The 13,067-nt window shown below is 43.8% G+C and overlaps 1 protein-coding gene across 1 annotated transcript in view; it reads right to left on the bottom strand.

The window, feature by feature from the left end:
- Positions 1-13,067, bottom strand: part of INTS6 (integrator complex subunit 6) — a 1,595,672-nt gene that overhangs the window by 224,062 nt on the left and 1,358,543 nt on the right. The window lies entirely within an intron of this gene.

Genomic DNA, 13,067 nt, shown 5'->3' with positions numbered 1-13,067 from the left:
CACAGGAATTCCTTTTGAAGGCATGGAATGATTGGTATCATGGTTTCTAGACTGTGTCTGTGTTGAGACCATACATTCCTTAGGTACCATTGTAATTTTTTCATATGCAGCCTGGCATGTGGGATCAAGATTATGCAGGATGCCATGAAACCCAGGGCCTGCAGGACTTTCCTTGCAGTAAGCTGAGTTTGTCTTGTCAAAGTCATGAAATAATCTGGAAGTTGTTTTTGTTTTTCTTCTGTGAGAAAAGCCATCTGAGTTATTGTGTCCAGATATGCACCCAAAAAGGTTATCCTTTGGGATGGCACTAGTCTTGACTTTTGGATGTTGACTGTGTATCCCAAGGCCTGTAGCAGGTGTAAGACATAGGCCAAATCCTTTATCAATTTTGTCTTGTTGTCCGCTTGTATTAGGCAGTCGTCCAGGTATGGGTAGATTTGAATTCCCTGAAGTTTGCAATGAGCAATTACTGATGCCAGGCATTTTGTGAATACTCTGGGCGCAGTAGATAAGCCAAAGGGCAATGCTGAGAATTGATAATGCTCTGATCCTGCAAGAAATCTGAGGTGTCTTCTGCAATCTGGTCGGATAGGGACGTGCAGGTATGCCTCCTTGAGATCTAGAGTCACCAGCCAAGACTCCTTGCCCAACATGGGAAGAAGTTGCTGTAGGGTCAGCATTTTGAATTTTGGTACAATGAGATATGTGTTCAGTGCAGACAAGTCGAGAATAGGCCTCCATTGGTTTTCTTTTCTTGGTACAAGGAATAGTCTGGAGTAAAATCCTTGGCCTTGTTCCATAGATGGTACCCTTTCTATCGCTTTCATCTGAAGTAAATTTTTGATTTGTCTTAAAGCCTCTGGCTTCTGATTTGGTTGTAGGTTTGGCATTCCGCTCCTTTTTGGTAAAGTGTGGAAGTGAAACCTGTATCCTTTGTCTATTGTTTGCAATGTCCATGTGTCCTTTGTAATGCAATGCCAGTTTTTTGAGAATAAAGCCAGCTTTCCGCCCAAGGGAGCTTCCAGTTGTTCCCTGGTAGGCGGAATCAGAGTCAAGTCATTGTGTCTGTCCTGTGCTAGTGGTTGTAGTTGCAGCTGTGGCAGTACTCCTCTGGTTGGTAGGCTGCCACTGGCGGCCCCTATAGGCACCTTTTGATTGACCTCTGCCTCGAGGGCGTCTATTCCTGCCTCTGTGCTCTGGAGGTGTCTGGAAAGGACCAATTCTTGGAAGGCCAGTTTCTGTTGAACCTTGGAGGTTGGACCTGTAGAAATTCCTTTACTGTTTGCACAGATTTAGCTTTTTCTTCCACCTTCTTTAGAATCTCCTGTGCAGGGGAGCCAAATAAACTTTGTTTCTCCATTGGAGCATCTAGGAGCTTAGCCTTGACATGGTCTGGCAGGGATTGCTCTTTTAGCCAGGCATGCCTACGAATTACTGCCTCAGTCATAGCTGATCTAAATGAAGCCTCCAGTGCATCATAGCCACATTTTAAGAAATGATTACTGACCTGCTGAGAGTTGTGTACCAAATCCTGAAGGGATTTATGGTCTAAAGGTTCAGGAGAAGAAAGCTTCTTATTCAGTTGATCTAACAAATATTCTTGGTACTGTATCATATGGAATTGACAGTTTAAAGCCCTGGCAGAAAGAGTAGCAGATGTATAAACCTTTTTACCCCATCTCTAATGCTCTAGACTCTCTGTCAGAGGGTAGGGGATTTTTGGCAGTGGCAGCTGCAACACCTTTTGGGCCCTGTGAAATAGTTTCTGGATCTGCAGCATGGGCTTTATACAGGTGGAAGTGTGAATCCGGGACCCTGTAATATCTGTCAGGTTTGGCAGGGGCCGGAGGAAGAGAATCAGGTGCCGAGCTAACATCATTATACACATCATCAATTACAGTTAGCACTGGTGGTATGGCTAAGGGCCTATGCTGGGGCAAATGTAAAAAAGTCCTTAGCCTTTTTCTAGAATCAGAAAAATCCTGACCCTGCCATTGAAAGTGTTCCCTCATAGAGTGCAAGGTCTCCCCAAAGGAAAATTCTTCAGGAGGGGAGGCAGAAGGGATAGAATCTTCAGCATCTGAATCCTCGTAAGGAGAATAGGCCCCTTCTTGATGGTCTGACAAATCAGATCCATCCGTGGAGTAATCAGAGGAGACAGGTTCAGAGGGTTCAGTCCTAAGCCTTTTGTCTGGTGGTGGTTGGGAGGCCCTGTCTGGGTGAGGTTGGGAACCCTTAATCAAGGATATCAGGTCCTCAGCAAGACTGAGAATCTGAGAACTTGAGGAAGGCCTCTGAGAAGTAGATTTGGCAGGTAAAGCTTTTGAAAGTTTGGCAGCTTTAGCCCTGGAGAAGGCCTTAATAGACATAGAAGCTGGGGGCCTAGCTGCCCCACGTGCAGGTGTAGATATGTCCAATGGAATGGTGTCAGACAAATCTTGAGCGCTAGCTTCGGTAGGGATTTCTGAAGCCGACTCGGCCGGGGTCTCTCTGGCCTCGGTTGTCGGAGGTAAGGTTTCTGTTGTAGGAAGAACCGAGGGCTCAGTTTCAGCCGAAACCGAGACACTCGTGGTAGGCCTAGCCGTGGTTTCAGCCGAAACTGCGGGCCGCGAGTGTCGGTCCTTTTCCCTGCGTTTTTTGGCCAAATGCGTAGTCGGAGTCTCCGACGGCATTTTATATGAAAAAGCGGATCCGAAAAATTCTTCTGCAAACTCCGACCGACGTCTAAGAGTCCGTCAGTTGAAGGAGGCACAGGCTAAACAAGCTGATACGTCGTGGTCTGGGCCTAAGCAGGGAATGCAGTAAGAATGGAAATCCTTATGAGGTATTTGTTTCCCACAAGTTAAACAATTATTTACTTTGTCTGACATCGGCTGAGGCAAGAAAGAGTCCCCAACTGGGTACTTAGCTTTTTTCGAAGTATTTGGTAGCTGAAATCTCTGGATCTGACCGACCGGCACTTGCGAACAGCTTCTGCTTCGGGCACCGCGCGGCAAGAAAGACTGAGGAAAATGGCGTCGGCTGATGCCTTTATACCCCAGAAGCTATGACGTCGGGGAAAGTGCGACATCAGCCGAGGCCAGACCCAGACTTTGGAATCCAGCCGACCGAAGGGCTGCCTGAGGCAGGACAACCCATATGTTATGACTGCAGATGCATCCTTGAAGGACATCTGTCCAGCACCTGCAACTCTTTATTTGGGGGTGAACCACTGCACTCTCCTTGGAGATTTCTTTTATTATAGCTGCAGCAACCACAATAGATTCCACCACAGGACCTATGCCCCCAAATGACCTATTCTTGGGAGGAAACAACAGTTTTCCAGGTTTCCAAGGGATGGGCTCCACTACTTCAGGTTCTCTTCAAGCCTCTGGGATATGAGGTCGACGAAGGCCCCCTGAGAGGATACAACCCAGAAAATGTCCACATTAAAGGCCTGAATAAAGACTAACTTCTGAGGAAGGGGTTTCAGTGATCCATCCCCCTCATTGTCTCATTAATTCTAGCAAATCACCAAAGAGGCGGTCTTATTAGGGAGATTTGGGGAGTCCTCTGTGATAGACTCCTCAGGGGACTCTGTGTGCTTCCTCTTCACATATGCTTCCCGGGTAAGCTGGGGTGTGGAGGAGCACAGAAGCCACAGGGAAGCCTCTAGTCTAGGGCTGCTGAAAGCCTAGAGGTGAATTCTCCTGAGGAGAACACATGTGAATCCAAGGCCCTCAATGTATAGCAGAATCAGGACAGATCAGACACAGCAACAAAAACCCCAGGCTCTAAATGAGAGAGAATACTTTCCTCAACACTGAATGCTGATGTAGAGGCCAAACGGCTGGAAAGGAACCCTCTATGATCTGCAGATATAGGACAGTTTCCGGATCCCATAGCTGACCTCATCAGGTCCAACACTGAGATGACAGCCAAGCTATCCAGAGCCAAAGCGCCCAGGGAAACTGACCCTAGGCCATCAGGTCTGAGCTCATGTCTCTGGAAAACACTCTGCTCGAAGACAGCCAAAGTTGAGATCATCAAAGAAGAAGCTGGAAATGGGGTACTCAGATTTCCATCTCTGACAAAGGGGTAGGTCAGGGCATAACTATGGACACTGGCACCAAACAAATCGGCTGTTGGAGGAACAATTAATGTTGCAACAGAACGGAGGGAAATGACTTAAGATGAAGAATGATTCCCCAGGTCCAGCTAGGCCTTCACAAAGGTACTCATAAGTTGGTTCAAGTTCAATTCTCTAAAGCTCAAGGTGGACTTAGCAGACCTAGATGAACCCATAGATAGTGGCCTGTCAGTTTGCATTAAAGGCATGGAGATCTCCTGAATCCAACATGGAGATGCCTGAACCCAAAGGGTGGATGGCTCTGGGGAGAACTCTGGTCTGGGAGTAATAGGGATGAAAGGGAAATGCAGCTGATCAGTAGCTGGAGCCACAGATACAAAAAGGCCTCAGAATACTTAGTCAGTGAATCTGATGACTTCAGGATAGGAACCATTAAAGGAAGAGATTGGAGATGAGGAGCTACTGATGCAGAGTCTTGGCTAGGAGACAGAGGAGCCGATGGTACTGGGAACTTCAGATACTGCTGACTCAAGAAAAAGAGCAATGTTTCTGGCCTCCCTCTCTCTAAGGTTTGCCTTTTCTTTCTCTTTCCAGTTTCTGTTTCTCCTTATGATCTCTCTTTCCAATTCTGTTTCTCCTTACGATCCCACTCTCTGTACTTGTCTTTCTCATTCTTTTTGTCACTACTCATGTGTGGGAGGAAACATAGGCACCTGACGAGCAGCCAAGGAGGGAAGAAGCATCCCCTTTAGAACAAGCTTAGCCTGATAATCAGCTATTGCTCTGGCCCCAAAAGCTGCACAAACCTAGCACTCTGTATCCCATGTGAGAGACACCCAGATAGTAAACATATTTATTGTGAGAACCCTGGGGAGACAACTTGTGTCCACGACTTGCACATTTTTTTGACACCCAAAGCATTGCCCATACTACAAGCAAGTACTAAAAATCACAAAAAGAATTACACAACAGTAACAAAAACCACACGCTCCAGGGATCTAAACCTTGTCATCACAATAAACAAAATATGCTGGAGGGTTAGGTTCCTGACCCAGAGACTCCTCAGACTCTGGTATAGACTTCCCATACATGTCAAGCAGAGTACCTCTTTGGCCCTCTTCAAGAGGAACCTTGACGATTGGATGGGAGAAAGGAAATTCACCCCGGGGATCACGTCAGTCGCCCTGCTAGACAGGGGTCCAGGGAAGTAAATAGTGTGGGAAGAAATATCCAGGAAATTGTTATGGCTAGGCTTGTATAGGCCCTAGGGTCAATAGCCTTGTACCAACTTATGAACCACCATGCAAACAGAGACACTTTAAAGGATTTGCAAAATCTTAAACACTAATACACTTTATAAATTAGTAGCTTGAAAGTTTGAAAAGCTAGATAAAGAAATAGAAAATGGAGGCAAGGAGAATTCACCAAGACACACACACACACACACACACACACACACACACACACACACACACACACACACAGAGACACACACCAAAACCACTCTACAATCCTATAACTAAGGACACTAGAAAAAAGAAGTCTAAGAGCTACAGTAGAGGAGAAGATGCAACAGGAAATATAATGCAAAACACTTAGCTACAGGAGCTTCAAAGAATGGGTTGGATGATGGAAGCAGCAACCCAGATATGGGGAGATAAAGGGAGGACTGTGCATTATCAGACAGGAGGCAGTGTTTCCAAGGAGAAGAGTCTGATTTGCAGGCATCAGTTCTGATTGGATGTGATAACCAACAGTTTGAGACAGAATTGACATTAGATCATCTATGGAAAATACATAGCAAACACACTTTGTCGAAACCTTACCCCATCAAAGTTTTTCACAGGGAAAAACAACACTTGGCCAACCTAGTGACTGTCGCAAAATACAAAACATTTAAAACCCACCCAAGGGGCGTGATACACCCCCACACCCCCCTAACCCCCTAACTAAATATACCAACTCAGAGATTGCACTACAGTGGGGAGAAGGGCAAATTCCTGACAATGGCTACATTGATCACCAGTTTGTGCTATCAACCCATTGTAAAATCTGATGTTCTCTTCCCCTTCAGCAGCAGCAGCCTCAATCAGTAATACATACAGCTCAGATGATGCATAAGCAAGGATGCAGCTTCTCAAGTTCTTATAAAGAGAAAAACTGAAAATAATGAACTTAACAGAGACAGAGTCAAACCGGCTGACCGATACTACATAAGTGCAAATATCTACATCTGACCTTTGGATGCCCAGCATACACTGAGGGAGATAGGAGAGAATGAAGCTTGACTGGATGCCCGGACTTGCAAAAGTTCTGTGAGGCTCTCATGTCAAGTTCTGTACTTCTTGGTCTAACACAGCCAATACTGAGACAGACTTATTCAACTGTTCCTCCAAAGTAAAGTATCAGGGACTATACCTCTTCAGTATCTGCTTCTCTCCAGTACTTTCTGCACATAAAACTAGTAGCAGTATTAGGGAAAATGTCAAAATGGAGAGATAAAATTACTCCTGTGAAAAATCAGTTAAGAATGGATGACAAATTCCAGGCAGATTAGTTCCCAAGTTGATGAAGGATAGGGCTTAACTTGCTGCAAGAGCAAATGATCTAATATGCAAAATTATGGTTATCATCTTTAAAAACAGTTGTATCTTTAAAGTGTAGAAGGTTCCTCATTTTGGGGGCAAAGTAGCAAGCAATGAACACAGCCCATCCATGTAAAGAAAACTGATTGCCATTTGACAAATTATTTTAAAAAGAAAGCTCAGCAGCAGAATGGCACATCAGCTTTACAGTAGTTAGTACAGGTGTGCGCCACTGACCAGGTGGCAGCTGCACACATTTTGTCAAATGAGATACTGCAGAAGGCTGTACAGTATTCTCAAATGTCATTATGGAAGGTCCCTCTGAAGCAGTTTATGATGACTTGTAGTATAAAAGGATGGCATCAGCCAACCAGTCTTTGAAATATTACTCAGTTACCTTTTTATTGTTCTAGTTTTTAATAGCAAAGAACATACAGAGATTTTTTTTCTAAACTGTTCCATGGGTTCCAGTTTATGAATGTAGTACCACAGCTGTCTATGCAGATTCATGGTGTATTCCCCCTAGTTAATGGCAAGTAGATAAATCCCAAATCGGTAAATCATATTTTAACAAACAAAACAAAGCAAAACAGCACTTTTTAAAGTCAGCACCTATACACAACTTCAAGCTGTTAGGCAGAGGGTAATTGTCTCTCTGTACTTGAATACCACACATGCTTAGCTATTCCAGCTCTGAGGTTGCACAACAGCAGTAAAGGCGGCAAACCCTTTCTTCCAATTCAGAAACACCTTACTGTTATGTGCCGGTACCATACCAGATAAAATGCAGATATGCTCAGTTTGTTTTGATGCAGTATGTTTCAACCACTCAGAAGTTAGCAAGCTGCCATATTCTTTTTTCCCCTCCTTGGCAGGATCTCAGGAAAAGTATGGTTAAGGTATGACATAGTACTCTAAGAATAAATGCTACAGTTTCTACACCAAATTCAGTCTTTATGAAATATAAAATGATATCAGAGAGCTTTAAGTTCTTAAAGCTTTCCTGCAGAAGTTATCATTACTAAGATGACGTTCTTTTTTTTTTTTTCTTCCGAAAGTCATACTTTAACTCTTTCAGAGGCAGGCAAAAATACAATGCAGAATTTTCTATTATAAAATCATTCCCCAACACTGATCCTTAACTGGAGGACAGAGAATAAAGATTCCTCTTAGGAAACAGTTTACAGAAGGCTAAACCCAAACAAGTACTTATGAAAGTTAAAACATAATAAGACCTGTCAAAATATTCTTACAGTCAATCAGTGCAACTGAGGGAGCTGAAAGAAGTTACAAATCACTTAGTCTTTATACGTATGAAAAATAACGCTTCCACTTCATGGAATAAGGATCTCTCGAGTGAATGGTTTCTGAACAGCTTTCAAAATTCAAATCAAAGTGTTTGAAATTACTCAAATTCTCACAACTAAGAAAAAGAAAGGGACGACATGGAAAGTAATAGAAAAAAGTAGCAGTAATATGATTCATACTGACTGTTGGAGATTTTCCAGGAAACAAGAATTCTCCTAGTCCAACAAACCAATGCTTTAGGAAGATCTAAGCATCAGGGCTACTGAAGTCACAACAAAGATGCATGGATCAATGGAACCTTGCGCATTCAAACTTCCTCGGCACTAGGGGAATTAATAGACAAAGTACAGAGAAATTTCTCTGGCCATGACCAAGTGAACACATTCAGGACTTGAAGTGATACAGAGTTGGGGAACAAATGTTTTGACTTATTGTGTTTTAATGAGGGCACACTGTCCATGTAGAGAGGACACCAGGGAGAAAGAAGATTTTATAAGCCATTGTCTGGTTCAGAAACCACTTAAAAGGCCAGAAAAACAGATTACTGTCACAATCTACCAAGAAAATGTGGACACCTGGAAGAGGAAGCTTTAAGACAGGGTTGAATGCCACAGCCGTATTTCTTCAATGAAAAAAAGAGCAGAACTGGGTTCTGCTTTACTCAGTGATGTGTCAAACTATTTGCAAGGACAGAAGACTACTGGGTAAGAAGTGGATTAAATAGTGAACAGCTAGAAGAACCACCCAGTTTTAGAAAACTGATGTAGATTATTAGTCCACAGTTAACCATATCTATTAAAGCACAAGATTAAGGAAGTAAGTTCCTCATCCTAAAGGGAGAAATGCTGACTGTCACCTGCAGTTTAGAACAACATGTTGAAGACAAATTTTAAGGGTTCTACCACTCTGAAGTAAGGCTGCAAATGTTTTGCTCATGGCCCCAGTACAAGTCAACCACTCTCACAACTGAGACTAACTGTAGGAAGATCTTCTTTTTAATCTTCAGTACAATACATTTTAAAAGTTGGGCTGCCATTTTAATTTCTCTACAGTGGAGGACTAGAAATCTGTTCGGGCATAGATACTAAAAGAGCTTGAAGAAACGTTTCCAGTTTACTCTGGGGAAGAACAGTCAAATGGTAACTACAAGCAGGGAGAGATTTACAGTACTTAAATACATCAATGACCACTCAAGGACTCAGGAAGCATTTGGATATCAAGATATTTGTCAAGGAAGCTGGCAAAAACCTAATCTTAAAATTAAGACTACCTTATCCCATGAAGCATAGTTTCAAGTTAATTATAACTCCCACCTCTTTCGCGTTTCTTTCCCTCCTCACAGCTGACCATCAGCTGCCACATACAGCCACATGCTATAGGCACCTTTGATGCAGCTTCATCTTTATGATTAGGGGAGACAAATAACTGCTCTGATTTTCTAAATTGCTTCATCCTATACAGGTAGAAATGTAGCTGTCTGTGAAAATCTAACGAATGTAAAATGTATTCCTCTTTGCTGGAATAGTTAGGAAAGAACACTGGTAAATAAATGAATGAATTGGTTTATATTAGCTGAAGTGATGTCCTTCAGCATTAAAGGAGGATTAACAGAGGGGAAACCCTATCCTTGTGAAAAAGGATGTAGGGATGCATGGAAGATGGAGCTTGCAATTCGGATTCCCTTTTGGCTGAAGTAATGGCAACAAGAAAAGCAGATTTCCAGGACAAATATTTCAAGTCACAATCATTGGCCACTTCAAAGGGGCTCTGAGTCGAGGCTTGCAGAATGACAGTCAAATCCCATAGAGGAGTAGGGTCTCAGAAAAAAAATACCTTTCATAAAGGCTTTACATAACCTGGCAGAAGCAACAGACCCAGAAGGTAATCCTGAATGGAAGTTGGATATGGCTGCTAACTGGAATTTGATGGTAGTAAAGCTAGAGCCTTGCTTATATAAAGATTCTAGAAAAGACAGAATTGAAGGAATTGGGACTGAAAAGGGGTCAACGTGATTATTGGCAGCCCAAACAGAAAACCTTTTCCACTTACCCTTATACACCATTTTAGTGGATGCTTTCTGAGAGGCCCTAAATGACAGCATTGACCGGGGAAGAGAACCTGGACCCTCTAGCAATCATAGGAACTGGAGAAACCATGAAGTTAACTTGAGAGTGGGGAGATTGGGGTGGAGTCTTAGCATCAGGTGAGGAAGGAGGTCAGGTTTGGGTTCTAGCATCCATGGAGGATGTTTGAGGTGAGACCAGAGGAAGGGGAACTGCACTTAATGAGGCCAAAAAGAAGCAATGAGAATTACCATGCATTTCAAGCGTTTGGCTTTCTGGAGAAATTTTGGTATCAGAAGAACAGGAAGACAGGCATACAGGAGTCTGGGAGGCCAATCGTGGACAAGAGCGCCCCTCGGGGAACACCCTGAAAGGGTGATAAGAGGAAAGTAACTCCTGCATTTGTTGTTATAAGGGAATGCAAACATGTCACAGCAGGGAAGCCCAAAGGTCGAATATCTCGTTTGCTACTGACAGAGGGACCACTTGTGGGTCATCAGTATAGATCTGCTAAGTCTGTCTGTTAACACGTTGGATTTCCCCGGTACATGTGTTTGAAGTAGAAAGCAGTTTGAAGAGATCTTTCATTCCCACACCCTCATGACCTCTGTGCAGAGAGGGTATGAACAGGTTCCTCATTGCTTACTGATGTACCAGACTACTAACAAGTGTGAACGGCAATTGTTCCTAAAGGGAAAACCTCCTGAAAGGCTTGCAATGATAACAGGACAGCTCTCACCTCTATGATGTTGATATGCACACTGGTCTCTTTCGGAGTCTATATGCTTTTGACCATCTTCTCCAGGAAATGCCACCCCCCCCCACCCTATATGAGAAATGTCCATGGTCACAGTGGCTGAAGGGGGGGGGGGGTGGAGTGAAAAGTCTGCAGATTGTCAAATCGGCTTGAATCCATCGTAGATGGGGCCTACAAATATTTGTCAGCCTGATAGGAGCAGATAGGGGCTGATGCAGAATAGACCATTGAATAGACAGTGTCCACTGAAGAATGTGTATATAGTACCTGGCTAGAGGAAGCAAAAGTATAGCAGCTGCCATGGATCCCAGAGCTCGTAGTGTCAACCTGGCTGGAGGAGATGGGAGATTCAGGATGGCTTGAACCTGAAATTTCAATGTGTCACTGCGATGTTGTAGCAAAGCAGCTATTTGAGTAATGGTGTTCAGCTGGACTCCAAGGTCTGAACTGGTATTGGTTGTGACTTGTCTAAGTTTATGGCAATGCCTAGAAATTGAGATAGTTGATAAAAAGAAGTTATGTACCTACCATAATGTTCCATGTTAGTTGTCTTCATCTCGCCTTCTTTCTTGCTGGCTGGGATCGGAGCCGATCCTCGGCTCCGACTTGGCCATCTTCTATAGCGCGAGAGCTGTTTACTGGCTCGAGGCTACCCCTTATCCCATGATGCCTAGCGCTAGCTACCCAGATCTCGTTTGTAAAAGCTAACCCCAGACATAGCCAGAGAATCAAACTGTCCAAACAAACAAGTTGAGCATACCTGTCATACTCTCTAAGTCAGTAGAGGAAACAACCAGAGAACACTCAGCTGTGAAACCAGAACTCCTCTCGATCCAATAGAACAGGGGGACGGAGGGTGGGACGCAAGAAAGAAGGCGAGATGAAGACAACTAACATGGAACGTTATGGTAGGTACATAACTTCTTTATTTTAAGTTGTCTATCTCGCCTTCATTCTTGCTGGTTGGGACAGCGTCCCTAGCACCTACAATCCTGGGTGGCTCATTGGAACAGACTCTTCAGAACAGTGGAACCAAAGTCAGCTCTGCTGCTGGAGACCATATCTAGCTTATAATGAGAAATAAAGGTATGAGGATTTGCCCACGTAGCAGCTGCACAGATAGAATCCATGGGCAACCTAGACTGGAAAGCTACAGAGGTGGTCAAAGCCCTAGTAGAATGACCTTTCGGTTTGATAGGCAACTCTTTGTTTCTCAATTGATAAATGAAAGTAATAATGTGAGATAACCACCTGGATAAGGTCACTTTTGAAACTGGAAGACCTTGTTTGCCCAAAGCATAAGAAAGGAATAGTTGGTCCAACTTTCTTATGTCCTTCATCCTATGCAGGTAAAAACGCAGTTGTCTATGAACATCTAATTGATGTAATTTGTATTCTGCCTTGTTGGTGTGGTCGGGAAAAAAACACAGGTAGGTCTACAGATTGGTTTAAATTATTTTCTGAGCAGACTTTCGGAAGGAAAGAGGGATTAGTCCTCAGAGCAACCCTGTCCTTATGAAAAACTAAGTATGGAAGACGGACACATAGTGCCTGAAGTTCAGAGATGCGTCTGGCTGAAGTAATAGCTACCAGAAAAAGAGTTTTCCAAGATAGAAACTTAATAGAGCAGGACACTGAAGGTTCAAAAGGGGGCAAAATTAAGGAGGTTAGTACCAAATTTAGGTCCCAAGGAGGAGGGGGATCTCTCACTGGGGGTCTAAGGAGAGTAGTCCCTCTTAGGAAAGCTTTACATAGCTTATGGGACACGATGTTTGCATTAGAGAAACAAACATGAAAGTTTGAAATGGACGCTAATTGAACCCTGATTGTAGCAGAAGCAGACCCAGAATGAAAAAGTTCTGCTAGGAACTCCAAGATTTCGTAGAGTGGGGCTGAAAGGGGATCTATGTTCCTAGCCTCTGCCCAACAAGAAAAACGTTTCCATTTGCTAGCGTAAGTCCTTCTAGTGGCAGACTTGTGCGAGGAGACAATGATTTCACATATGGCCGGGGAAATGCTGGGAAGCCTGGCTAAGGCTGGAAGTGGAGCAACCAAGCTGTGAGCCGGAGTGTTTGGAGGGATTGATGCAGCCCACCTGATTGATGAATCAGCAGGTCTGGAATCAGATCCAGAGTCCAGGGCTGATCGAGAACGTAATGGTGCAGGAACAGAAACCATATCTGTCGAGGCCAGTAGGGGGCAATGAGGATCATTTTGCAACCCAACAATCTTGCTTTCTGCATGAGTTTCGGTATCAGGGGAAACGGAGGGAAGGCATAAAGAAG

Source organism: Protopterus annectens, chromosome 5.part0 (genome assembly GCF_019279795.1).
Source record: "Protopterus annectens isolate FY-2018-M chromosome 5.part0, PAN1.0, whole genome shotgun sequence".
In the NCBI taxonomy this organism is placed as follows: domain Eukaryota; kingdom Metazoa; phylum Chordata; order Ceratodontiformes; family Protopteridae; genus Protopterus; species Protopterus annectens.
The sequence above is the reverse complement of the archived record's forward strand: the minus strand, read 5'-3'. Positions and strand labels throughout refer to the sequence as shown.